This window comes from Scomber japonicus, chromosome 18 (genome assembly GCF_027409825.1).
Source record: "Scomber japonicus isolate fScoJap1 chromosome 18, fScoJap1.pri, whole genome shotgun sequence".
In the NCBI taxonomy this organism is placed as follows: domain Eukaryota; kingdom Metazoa; phylum Chordata; class Actinopteri; order Scombriformes; family Scombridae; genus Scomber; species Scomber japonicus.
The window spans coordinates 11712580-11725757 of NC_070595.1; positions in this window are offsets into that span (position 1 = coordinate 11712580).

The window sequence follows — 13178 nt, forward strand, 5'->3', positions numbered from 1 at the left end:
TCGGCAATAAAACAAAACACAAAAATCAATGAATCTTTAGTATGGGAGTCAAAGTAGTGTGAAATAATTGACCACCACACAAGTAAATGTTTTTCCTGTTTATTTCAAAGGAGAGGCAGGGTAATCATAGAGAAACTAGAAGACAGTGGTTTACTGGAAACCACAAGCTGATTGGTTGGATTTATAGTGACAGAGCTAGAAACAGGGAGAGGGGGAGAGCGATAAATGGAGGGAGAGAAAGGAAAGATGAGAGTGGAATGTTTGAGGAAGTGTTTTGCACTCAGCCTTCTCTCTCCTCAGTCTCCTGCCCTGTTTCTTTCTCTCCTGTCTGCTCCTGCTCAGAGGAGGGATTTGCCCTATCTTCCCTGGCTTAGCACACCATTGTGAAAGCAGTGGGAGAATGGAGAGATGCAGAAGGAGAAAGAGGGGGAGAGGATGAAAGGGAAACAGCTGCTGCCTTTAAACTGATGTTCTTCTTATCGTGATATGATACAGGACATGTTCAGTGACTCAGCCATCAAAGAGCTGCTTGGAAACAATTATATCCCTGGCTTTGTGTGCGCGTGTGTATGTGTGTGTGTGTGTGAATGTGTGTGAATGTGTGCATATGTAAATTCTGGATGGTATATGATGTGTTTAAATGGGAGCATATCATAGTGTTTGTCAATTGAAGCCCATTTCTTGATTGTTAGGAATGAAATACTAATAATAATCACAATGATGAGATACACTGATGTCCCCACCAAAAGTGAACCATCCTTTCCTGTGATTGGCCGACTGGCTTCCTATTAGACTTGTTGACTTGTTAACTGAGTGAGTAAAAGAATAATTGATGAAACAACTGGCTTAATTAGTCACTGAGTAGGAATTAATGCAACTTCTTCTGCTTGGCTGAATTAAAGCTGACCGGCTACATGGATATTTGACTGAATTTGATGTGAGACAATGTGGATTTTCCATTCCTGTTATATTCAGATCGTTTTTCTCCTCGTTTGGTGGAAATAAAACAGTTGAATCATAGTTAAACCTCTTCTGTCAGGCCTTAAGTGGCCATTTTCAAACTTAAAAATTAGGTGGGAATAAGGAAATTGACAGTAGTGGTGAAATTAATGACCAATCTATCAATCATTTTTTCAACTGATTGTCAATACGTATTAAAAAATAATGAAAAACGTGAAGGGCCCAAGGTGACTTTTCAAATTACTCATTCAAACCAATTAACAGTCAAGAAATTCAACAAGAATTCTATTTTAATTGGTATAAAAAAGAAAAGCAGCAGATTGTTATGTATGGGAAGCTGGAAGCAGTTTTGTCATTTTTATTGGATAAATCACTTACATGATTAATCAATTATTCAAATGCATTGTTGTAATTAGTATTCTCGTCACTGTAGCACTACTGTGTGGCAAATCACTCATCTGGTGTTTCCCATCTTAGTCTATAGGCTGAAAAACCAACCTCCTTTTTAAAAATCTTCTTTCATTCTTCTTCCATCCTTTTTTTTCTCTTCTGTTCTCTGGTGTCTTTGACTTTCCTTTCTTTATCTTGATATCATTCCCCCCCTTATCATCACTCCTCTGCTGTCTTCAGGCCTCAACACCCCCCCCCCCCCCATCCCCAATCCCCTCTTACATTATCCTTCTTTCTCCCATCTTTCCTTCCACCTTTCACTCTCTTCTTCTTCTTGTCTTTCTGCTTGAGCAGCATTCACAGCTCCGAGGCTTTTTTTCACACTGCAGATGGCCACAGTGTTGCTCCACTCAAGACACACACACACACACACACACACACACACACCCACACACACACACACGCACAAAATTGCTCTCTTTGTCAGTGACAATGGTTCAGAGTGCTCTACACTCAGTTTGCCCTTCTCAGAGAGCAGAAGTGACTCTTGTCCTCAAGACTCAACTTGCAGAGAAGATTTATCAGCCTGTTCTGGCACCGATCGCCTGTTTTCTGTCTTCAAGTTCAGACTGGGTGGCAATCGTCAACACTGGTCTAACATGTTGCGATGTAGAAAGCTTGCTTTTAGTTGATATATCGGATTTTTAAGGAGAATAATGACGATTTTTTTGCCTCAAGATGTGTATTAACAGTATATATGTATAATATAATATCATGCATGCTTTATACATTAAGAATAATGTATTTTTGTCATACTTATGCCATAAGAGATTCTCACTTCAAAATGACTGTTTGGAAATAATTAATTAAATATATTGAATTGAACATTTACAGAATGAAATGCATTTATGACAAGGGCTACCCATAGCAAAAAGTAGTATACTTGAAATTCATTTTATTAAGTATGACTTGAGTGTAAGTATAAGTATAGCAAGTATACTACGGACCATGTACTTGTAGTGTAGTGTAAGTATTAGTACTTTGTGGCAGAAATAAGTCAAAAGTATACTAAAGTATAAGCTTTAGTATTAAAGTATAAGTGTAAGTCTTACTATTAATGTACTTAGTCTTAGACTTTTCTTTATAATTTTCAGTAAAAGCCAAGTATACTTCACTACACTATTCTTAAGTATATAAAATATAGTATATAAAAAGTAAACTTCAAGTATACTGCCTCAGTTTTAGTATAAAATAAGTATACTAGTACCACACTGGTGGGTTAGGAACTACCAGGCTGACAAAAAACATACTCACAGGCAAAACTAAGAATAACACAAGACATAGATAGATAGATAGATAGATAGATAGATAGATAGATAGATAGATAGATAGATAGATAGATAGATAGATAATGAGGACATCAACGCTGGTAGCAAGTCTCCCTCAGAGCCTCATTCAGTCACAAACAGCTGTTATAGCAACATGCAACATGGGTACACACACGCATAAGAAGCTTGCCTGGTATGATATCACTTTTGGCAGAAGTGTGTGTGTGTGTGTGTGTGTGCGCGCACGTGTGTGTGTGTTAATCATACATTTCTTTACGCAATCACATTTCAGGTATTTAACTTCCTTTTGGGGACAAAATGAAAGTCTCCCACCATATAAATCATTAAATTAAACTTGGGAAAATTTGGACATATGTCTACAACATACAGGGCAATTATGTGAATACAAAATCTGATCAAGAAAATTTGCAGGAGTCATCAATTTACCAATTTACATAAAATCTAAAAGCTGTTTCTGATATTTTGTGCAATGACCTTCAGCACTGCAAATCGTCTCTATCACAAATTCCTGTTTTATTTTTAGAGCACATTGAGGTAATACTGTCTGGAACAGGCAGCACTATAAAATCATCTGATGTGGGATTCATGCTGGGAAATGCTCAGTGTCTTTTATGGGCTATTAGCATAAAAGGCCATTTTCTTCTATTGGGCCAATGGAGCTGAAGAAAGCAATTACTACAGTACCATACTGCTCGATGGGAGGGTGAGGTTTCAAAACAGGAAAAAGTGGCAGAGGGGGAAATAGCTAAGAGGATCATGGAGAAGAAAAAAAGAAAAAGAAAAAAGAAGACAGAGTGAGCCAGGGTGAAAAATGGAGAACTGAAACGTGGGCGATGGTCACAATATCTCTGTGCGACAGGAGAGATTGAGTGACAAAACGGCACATATAGAGGCAGTTAAGAGGAACAAAAGCAGAGTGGCAGCCAATCCCAGTGTGGAGCGGAGACTCTCCCATAATCCCGTCATCCACTCTAATCTCTATGACGACGACTCGGAGCTCCATCAGTGACGTCAGAACCATGAATATTCATCAGGTGAATCTGAGCTCTCCACTGAATCCTTCTCTTCTCACATCTTAACTGCCTCGCTGTTAAATTCTGATATATATACACACATGAGTTAAGTGCAGTAGTTCAGGCTGGAGATGATCACCTGGGCCGCCTCGTGAGTGAGAGAGAAGCAGATCTCCCTCAAGGAACTCAGTCTTGTTCAGGTTAGAGGATAGATTTTGATTCGTTTAAAGTCCATCCTAAAACAATACTCACATGCCCATGTTTGCAAGTGTCTGTAATTATTCCTCCTCTCTATACTGGCAGTGAAGAGGATCCCTTTCAACATGATTCCAGTGTCAGAGATGAGGAACAAAATCCACTGTCCTTGTTCTGTGTAAAAAGGAATTTATCAAGATCGCTCCAGCTATAAGGCATCAGCAGTCTGAGATATACAAATCAAATGGGTATTTTCCAAAGTTAGTGTTTTTAATAGAAAATTCCCTCTTTTTCCCAGTATTGTGTTTTCTTGTTGTGCTATGGAGATAAGGAAAGAAAAAAAATGGGATTATTGAACAAAAACATAGTAATTTGATTAAGGGTGATTCCAGTTTTTGTTTAGTCCAGATGAATTGGACTCTAGTGCGATTTGTTAAGGCAGGTCTGAACACAGCAATTGTACCCTATAGGTTGTGGTCAGTCTGGTCCCAAATGAACTCCAGAGGGGTTCACTTGCAGTGGAAATGTGATGCGACCTCACTGTAATCTGTAATCTGCATGTTTGAGCTAAACGGGTCCAGTAGACAGGTGTGCTTTATATACTGCCATGTGGATAAGTGAATTGGACAGTAGCTAGCAGCTATCCAGAGAATGAATTGAACTCCAACCTGGACTAGAACAACTAAGAATGCTGCACTTAGCCAGAAGACCTTCTTCAGGATTTTCTATCAGTGTTTATGTTCTTGCTCTCACTCCAGACACTAATGAGCAGAGTGAATTTTCATGTGCCTTTTTGTTCCCTTGGATTGTTCTTAGTGTGAACTCACACACTGATTCTGCCCACAGCAAACTATATATAGGTTTGAAAAGGCCCCAAGTCACTTGCTTAGCTATTTTTTGTACAGAACAAAACTTTTAATTTTGTCCTCAATCTTTTATGGGGCCAATACTTTATCAGAACTGCTTGTTGGATCCCCTTAACTCACACCTTTCTAGTGTTTGAGAGATAGATCAGCTGTGAAGAGGTGAGAAAGTAACAATGTTTTGAACTCTCTTAAGCACTCTTTCTTCATACTTGACATAAATGTTCCTGTCGTTCAAGCCAGTTCTTTTATAGCATAACTTGGTCCTCACATTGACAATTCATTAGGATTGTGAAGTCATCCTTTAAGATACAGATGATTCCTACTGAAGTTTCTGTAGGCCAGTGATTTCCTTAACATCTGACCTGCAGCACTCTGTGTGAACAGCTGGAGGGCACCTGATAAATACTAGTTATGATGCAGCTTCTGTCAGGGAAGCAGGAATACTATCAGATGCATCATCTTAAATTATAATGTGATCAGAGACAAATCACAAATAACTAGAGAACAACACATACTCAGTCACAAATTTAAATATAAAAACACACTGTCATGCACACATAGTCCTCTACATGATTCTCTCTCTCTTTATCACCTTCAAACACCTCGTAACTCGCACATCCTCCAGTCTGCTCATTAACTTTCTGTCTCTCCTTCCCATTTCCCCTCTTAACTCTCCTCTTCCTCCCGTCCTTGTCCTCTCCCTCATTCAGACATCTCTGCAGTGGCGGAGATAAGCAGAGGTGTTATCTGTCGCCTGCACGGCTGATACACATCTTGTGTGTCTATGTGTGTCTGAGTGTGTGTGTGTGTGTGTGTGTGTGTGTGTGTGTGCTGGTTCAGGGAGGAGCGTGTGCATCGTACAGTATGTGCGTGGGTGTACACTATATACACATCAAACACATGCACACACATTAAAATACAAAATAAACTCACCACAGGCGCTTTGAAAAGGTGACTCTTTATTTTCTAATTATTATACTGTATATAATATTCTTTCTCTCTAGATATAGGTAATCATATTTATATCATGTAAGTAAAAGTGTGCTTTTATTCACAGCATGTGTCCGTGTCAGACCGCTGTTAGTTGGAGGTTTACATTATAAAGTATACAGTGAAACTGGCTGGCAGCTATGTATGTGTGTGTGTGTGTGTGTGTGTGTGTGTGTGTGTGTCTGTATATGTGTGCATATGTGTGTGTGTGTGTGTGTGTGTGTGTGTGAGCTGTGAGAGTTATACAGCGTGCCTGTGTATAGAAAGACAAATGTGTGTGCCAGCATGTTTCTGCATGCATGTGTGTGTGTTTGAAGAGGACTAAGTATCTCATGGTAGGGCTCAGAGGTATGGAGCAGGATAAAAAGCTGCCCATTGACACTGATTTCAAAACAGTCAATCATCTTCAACCTTTCAACATATCACCCATCACCGCATTTTCAGGTGGTTTTTAGTTGTTTTTTTTTGGGGGGGGGGGTTATTTGTTAATGCTACTTCAGGTTCCAACTGCACGTTTCACTTTAGTTTTTCATTTTTCATTTTTCAGTTTCAAAGCAAACTGCTACAAAGCCTGCAAGACACACCTCCTGAACAAAATTTGTTTGCTAGGACATTGCTACATATATAATGTGACTTGCTTGATATTCTGGATTTTTTTTCTGTTGTTTCTTTAAAGCGGACTGCTCCATCTACATCACTTTACACCAAATGAATGCAAACGGGAACCAATAAACCTATCAATAAACACATAAACGGTTCAGATGTCAATGACTTTCCTTTCTCTTCTCCTGAGTTTGTGTTCTGGCGTTTGTTTTCTAACAGTCCTCAGGTCAGTTTGAAACAGACAAAGTGATATTACAGTCATTTACCATTAAACCATTTGGAGTTTTTTTTGTATTCTACTCTAAATAAAAACACTACGGTCTTTGCAGCCTGTGCCTGCATTGGGAATAAGAATAAAAGCTGATCTCTACTAGAATCTGATCATCTTTTTGGATATTATCATCTTGACACAAACTCCATGTTCGAGAGGAGGAAACCTTCAACACTGTGCTGTTACTGCTGCTCATCAGCAATTTATGCAGGAAGGAGCTTGTGTACACCTGATGTGGAGCGAAACTCTCGCAGCTTGGTAAAACATCCTGCCATTTTGGGCCTTTCATCCTTGGTCAGTCAACCATGGCAGCCGCAGATATGTTCTGCATGTAAACAACGCTGTCTGAACGCGGGGCTTGAGGCGAAACCGTAAAAAAAAAGCAGATTTTAATCGCTCCGTTCTACCTGTCAGAATAATATATGTAAAATGCAAGAGAGGAAATCTCTTTTTGCTAAAGGTTACCAGGAAAAAAAACAATTGCTATATGGGGAAGAGGAAAGTCTGGAAAAAGGGACAAATTCTCAACAACTCAGTAGTTTTACAAGTCTCTGTCTTGCAGGCTGAGCTGTTTCCATTTTTTGGGGCTGATTTTAGGAAATTTGTGAGAATGAGAAACAGCAGGGTACAGCAGTTTGTACTGCTTCAAGAGCAGCTGTCATTAGGGACTCGATAGATTATTGTCTATCCTGCTAAGCCCCCTCTGACGATCCTAAATTAACCTCACAGGCAGAGATGATAAGGTCAGAAAACAAGTCAGATCTGAACAGCAGGTAGGTAAAAATAAAAGGGCAACAGTCCAGTCAGGCATTGAAAATAATAATAAAAAAGAAAAAGAATAAATTCGTTATCTTATGAATTTTTGTCAGTAACCAGCAGAACCCACTGAATCCAAAACAGTCCTTGTAGCTTGTATGGCTGCGTTTGCTGAGGAATGATCGGGGCAGTTAGCTCTAAAACTGATCCCAGTGCAACCTGTTAAAGGTCGTGGGGGGATGCAGAGGAGGTTATACTGGAAGCCCCATGGCTGATCTGGGAGCTGTCTGAAGGCAGGACAGGCAGGCACTGGGTGCATGGGTGAGGAGAGGCTAACTGCACGCACATACATACGCACAAACACACACATGTGGATATTAACACACACAAACATGCAGGCACATAACTCCACCTGTAAGCCCTCCTCACACTGTAACCTTGTGTGCGTGTGTGTTAGTGTATGTAAGTGTGTGTGTGTGTGTGTGTGTGTTGGTAGTAAGTGCAAAGTGTAGAGTGCTTATAGCATGTGTTTGAACTATTCCATTTAAATTCACATTTCTCAAAACCAAACAGTCCTTCTGCTCCTCCATGTTCGATTAGCTGGCTCAGCGTACTTGAAGGTCCGTCGAGGAGTGACACATCAGCCACAGTTTTAACAGTTTGTTGTTTGTCTTCCGAAGAAACACTTAGAATGATTTTTTTTTTTTCCAAACATGACACAGTGATTTTTCTTTTCACAGGACACACTTCTCTCTCCACACACGCCGCACTGGGCAAAGCTGAAGCTGTGAGTGTGTACTGTATGGATGTGTGTGTGCATGTGTTCTGTGCGTGTTTTGTGCATGCGTGGATGTGCGGCCATTCATAAGTGTGCCTGTGTATTGTGTGGATGTAAGAGTTTCTATACTTATGAGGACTAATTGGGCCACACAACATTGCTTGAAAAATCCTCTACAATAAGGACATTTTTCTGTTTTTTTGTTTTTTTTATTTATTAGAGCTTTAGTTGGTTATTATTCAAAGCAATTTAATTATGCTCAATTATTGATCATTTTAAATTTTAATTAGCTTGGGTTTTATAGTAAAAGCTGTTTGTAATAATATCACAATTAGAATGCATTCAAGCACAATAAGCTATTAAATTGTTGTCCAGGTTTAATGGGTTCAAACCAGGGAAAGACTCAACCAAAAATCACAATAACTACAATATACAACAGAACATGTTAAAAGAAGACCAGAACATTGTCTTGTAAGTAAGAAGAAAGATACTGAAATGATAGAGATACCTGTCATCATGACCCTCTAAATAGGTTATGCTTTTGGATGCTAATTTGAAACAGTACTGTTTATGGTTTATGATAAATCAATATGGTCAATTAGTCCTCAAAAGTATAGCAACCTTACTTTTTGGCATGTATATGTGTGTGTATATTGCATTTGCAGTGTTGAGTGTCCCACTGACAAACTGAATAGTGATCTCTGGCACCAGTGAGGCGAGGTTAACGTCCATTGTCCGAGCGCTCCACTGTCTCCTTCTCTCCTCTGTCACCTCCCGTCAGAGGCTTCAGATGTGATCGAAACAACACAATCTCACAAACCACATCAAAGTAGAAAATGAAACTAGAATAATATAATATTACAAAGACTATGACCCCATCTTCCCAACTCTGCTCCCTTCAGTCAAACCCCACCTTTAATAGATTAATAATAACTATAATATGTGACAGAGTTTCATCCTCTGCACAGTGGCACCTTTAGAATAGAATATACTTTTTTTTTTTTTTTTTACTAATAATACAATTATTTGTTGATATCAGTGTATCAAAGCTGTATGGCGGTAAGAAGAAGAAGCTGAGATAGACAGAGGTCTTGTCTCAAAAAGCACCCTGCACTCTATAGGAGTAAACATCGTTAAACACAGCACAGGCTCACGGGCCCACACACCCTTGTAAGGCGTCTTAAATGTAGCAGTATCCCTATGGAGTATAGAGATTAGGGTGCCATTTGAGACTCATTTAGAGATACAGCGAATGTAAGCACTGGAAGCAGATGGATATGGCATGCATGGTTGGAGAGGTCAATGCTGACATGGCTCATGGATGGCAGTTCTGAACTCTGACCCCTGACAGACCCTCAGGATCTGAGGAGCTGCTGATTTGCTGACGACTAGCTACGTAGCTTCTACTGCTGAGTCAGTATGCTGCTGGAAATCCTACGCCAAAAAGAGTACTAAGAGCAGCGAACCTAAGATCTAACCTGGAGGCCATGATGCAGGAAACGTTTTGAGTAATATTTGGCACCAAGTATGATTAACAACATTTTGCTAATATATGTTTGATCCTTAAGCCAACTCAAATAATTGATTTAAAACTTGTTATCCTACCACTGTTTAAGGCAATATTTTTCATCTCTAATTACGTCAGAAATATATTAATCTAAACTAAAGGTAGCCAAAAAAGCAGCTAAAGGCTAACCTGTAGCTAAAATGGCCTAATGAGTACAAGAGTACAGTCTTTGCTTTTTCTCTACTTCTAGTCTCTTTTGCATGAAGCATGTTATATCCTTAGTTAGCTATTCAGCTGGTTTAAAAACGTCTGTTCCTGTGCAAATGTACTTTGCCTTGTCTTGCCGCACTCCCTCCCACATAACACCCTTAAAACGACGTTGCCGCAGCGCCGAGCATAAAAAGCCCTTGTGTGCTCCTGTCCTTTAAAAATTAAAAGCCCTTGCTTGGAGGAAAGCATTTTTTCCCTTTCACAGCCCATGACAACTGCTGATGTTGTAGTTAGCTTGCAAAATTAATATTTACATGCGGAGGACAGCGAGAGCAAGTCCGCTGTGATGCACGTTTGTCCCTTTAAGCTCCCTTTATGGCGTAAAAGACAGTAGATAAAACAGCAGCGTCATAAATTAAACAATGTGACTGAGGTTTAAAACATTTCATTTTATTATCAGGGTGGTAACTGTCTAAGTAGTGGTGCATCAGCTTGGTGTTGTTTCATGTTTAGCTTATACAAAACAGTGCAATGGTGGCTCAGGGAGGTAAAGAAGGAAGCAGAAGATGCAGTATAGTTTGGAGTTTTTTTGTCTTTTAGACTCACTTGTTACTCACAGTGGAAAATGGTTGAGAAAAGTGCTGCAAAACATCAACCAGCTACTCATGCTCTCTTTCCAAAACTGTCCCTACAGTGTGCTTCCCTTTGTCTCAGTTTCTCCTCTTTTCTGTGTTTTATATGGCTATGCTACCTCCTCCTCCTCACTTTGTCACCTCCCCTCTCCTTGTGTGTGTTGACATGTGTATGTTTAGGTGTTGAATCTGAATCTGTAATACAGTGTTGCAAAGTATGACTGTCTGGGTATTTGTGTGTCTTTGTATTTCAGGAACACTCCAGGCCAACATTTATATTGGACAGAGGTAGCAACAGATCACCAACTGTTAGAAGATCCAGTGGAGAAGCGATTGTGTGCAAATAATAATACTGTATATACTGTGGAAGCAGACACAAGAAACAGGAGTGCTCAAAAAATGTACTTTCAATATCTGTATAATACATCAGTTATTATATATTATAAGCAAAAATTGGTCCTGGTGATGTGTAGTTTTTTCCCCCAAGTAGCCAAAGGCGAAGTTATCAGCACTGATTCAGTTTTTTCACATATCCAGTTATATGACATTAATATATTTTAGAAACACACAGACACTGGGGCCTGAACAGCACTAATTAACACTCTCTAGCTTTCTAAAACATCACGCAAAACTGGAGGTTTATAAGTTTGACAACAAGCCTGAGCCAGGCTCATTTGTGCTTCTCATCATTACTATTATGTCCCACTTTATCGCCTTTATCTAATCACTGCATGGATTCAAGCCCTCTGTTGATTTTCCCAATCATAAACTAGCCCCTTTCCCACAATATACCATCTCACATTTATGTGTGGTAAAATCTGAACTAGTTGATCATAAACTCTTTGCTGAAACTTGATTAATTCAAAACAGTGCAAACACAGGATAGAAGAGTGTCAGTGCACCAGCTTCATCACTTGTCAGCTCACATCTGCCTTGTGTCTGTTAAAATGCTTTTAGTCAGTGGCTTGATGTTTTGTTGCTTTCTGGGACAGTTACAAATTACCCATCCATGCTGTATTTTTATGTGTATATGTCAGAGAGATAAGAGGAGGACAGAAAGATAAATGGAAATGTATTGATGTGTCTCTGTTATCTGTTACATAAGAAAAAAAAGCTGTTCAGGTGTTCAAAGATATATATTTATGACTTTCTGTGCATGTCACAGCCAGGAGACATATGAAATACGTGTGTAGACGTGTGTGTTTGTGCAAATGTATACAATATGTGCACATGTAAGGGAGATAAAGAGGAGGAGCGGCTGTGAGTGACAGCTCAATGGCTGGAGCACAAACCATCTGAATAATGCACGGATTGCATCTACTGCATTTTTAAATTGTGTGCCACATAATAATTTTTTCAACAGATCCTCCATTGGAGAAAAGAGATGTGTACTTTAGACTCGAAGTGAGCACGTTCTCAGTGTTTATTTCTGCAGCCGAAATTTTGACAGTTGTTCTGGCAAGTAGAGACATTTTTATATTAAATTCATCTGAAAGGTGTTCACCGAGAGGTAGTGGGCAAACAACATTTCCACCTCTGTTTGTTTAATGTCTTTTTGGCTCTGCCTTAAAGCATATTCACAGCTCAGTGGTCTCCTCTCCACAGTACCCTGAACCAACAACCTCCAGAAAACTTAGCTACAGTCTACAAGTAACAGCAATGGAAGACAGGACCTAAATCTAGTCGAGTGTACCTTAGAGGAGAGGAAAGAGAGAGAGAGTGAGAGGAGGTGTGGAGGTGTGCGGATGATGGTAGTGAGGTGAGTTATGCGGCAACACAGAAATGTGGAAGATGACTAGTGAAGGCGGACAGACAGACAGACAGACACATATTTGATCATTTCTTTAAGTTTTAGGTGAAAAAATAAATAAAGACTTGTGTGGTTGAAAAACAGGAATTAAAAGGAAGCACCAATGATCTAACGTTACCATCTAAAAGAGATTCATTAGTTTTGTCTTTGTTGAGTCACATCTTTCACCCCCCTGATCTGCAGTCAGTGTACCGATGTCCCCTCAAGTCCCAGCAAACAACTGACCTGTGATCAGAGAGATGTGGATATGTGTCACCAGGAATGAGCTCAATTCAATTTCACTTCAGTTACCTATGAAGAGAGCTTGTCCATGATTAAATAAAACCAATTAATATGAAAGCAGTATATATTTATATATATATACAATATGTATAGAAAATAATAACTAGTGCAACAATTGTGCTGCCGTAAATGGACAAACTACATCTTCAATTTATATTTTGAGTTCAGCTGAACTGAAAATGAATCGATCCCTATCCTGAGGTGTTAACTTCCTCACTTTTAAATAGTATCGTAATCACAGAGAGAGACAGCTCAGAGCTCTAAGGCTGTTTCCTGCACTAATCCAACTCTGCTGCTACCCAAAAGGTCAGGAGGATAGAGGTCAAAAGGTCAAAGATCACACAGAGTCTCTCACCTCTTTCCTCTTCTCCTTCGGTTCACATAGTGTTTATTTTTTTAGGAGAAGCTGCCCCAAACAACAAACCACTCACGATATGCTTTTAAACTGGGATCGATGCTGTTTTCCCCTCAAAAAAGCCCCGAAAGTCAATTTATGAACATAAAACTCATGAACATAAATTGAACTATTGAATGTGCCTTCATATGTAAGGAGTTACAGGTATAAC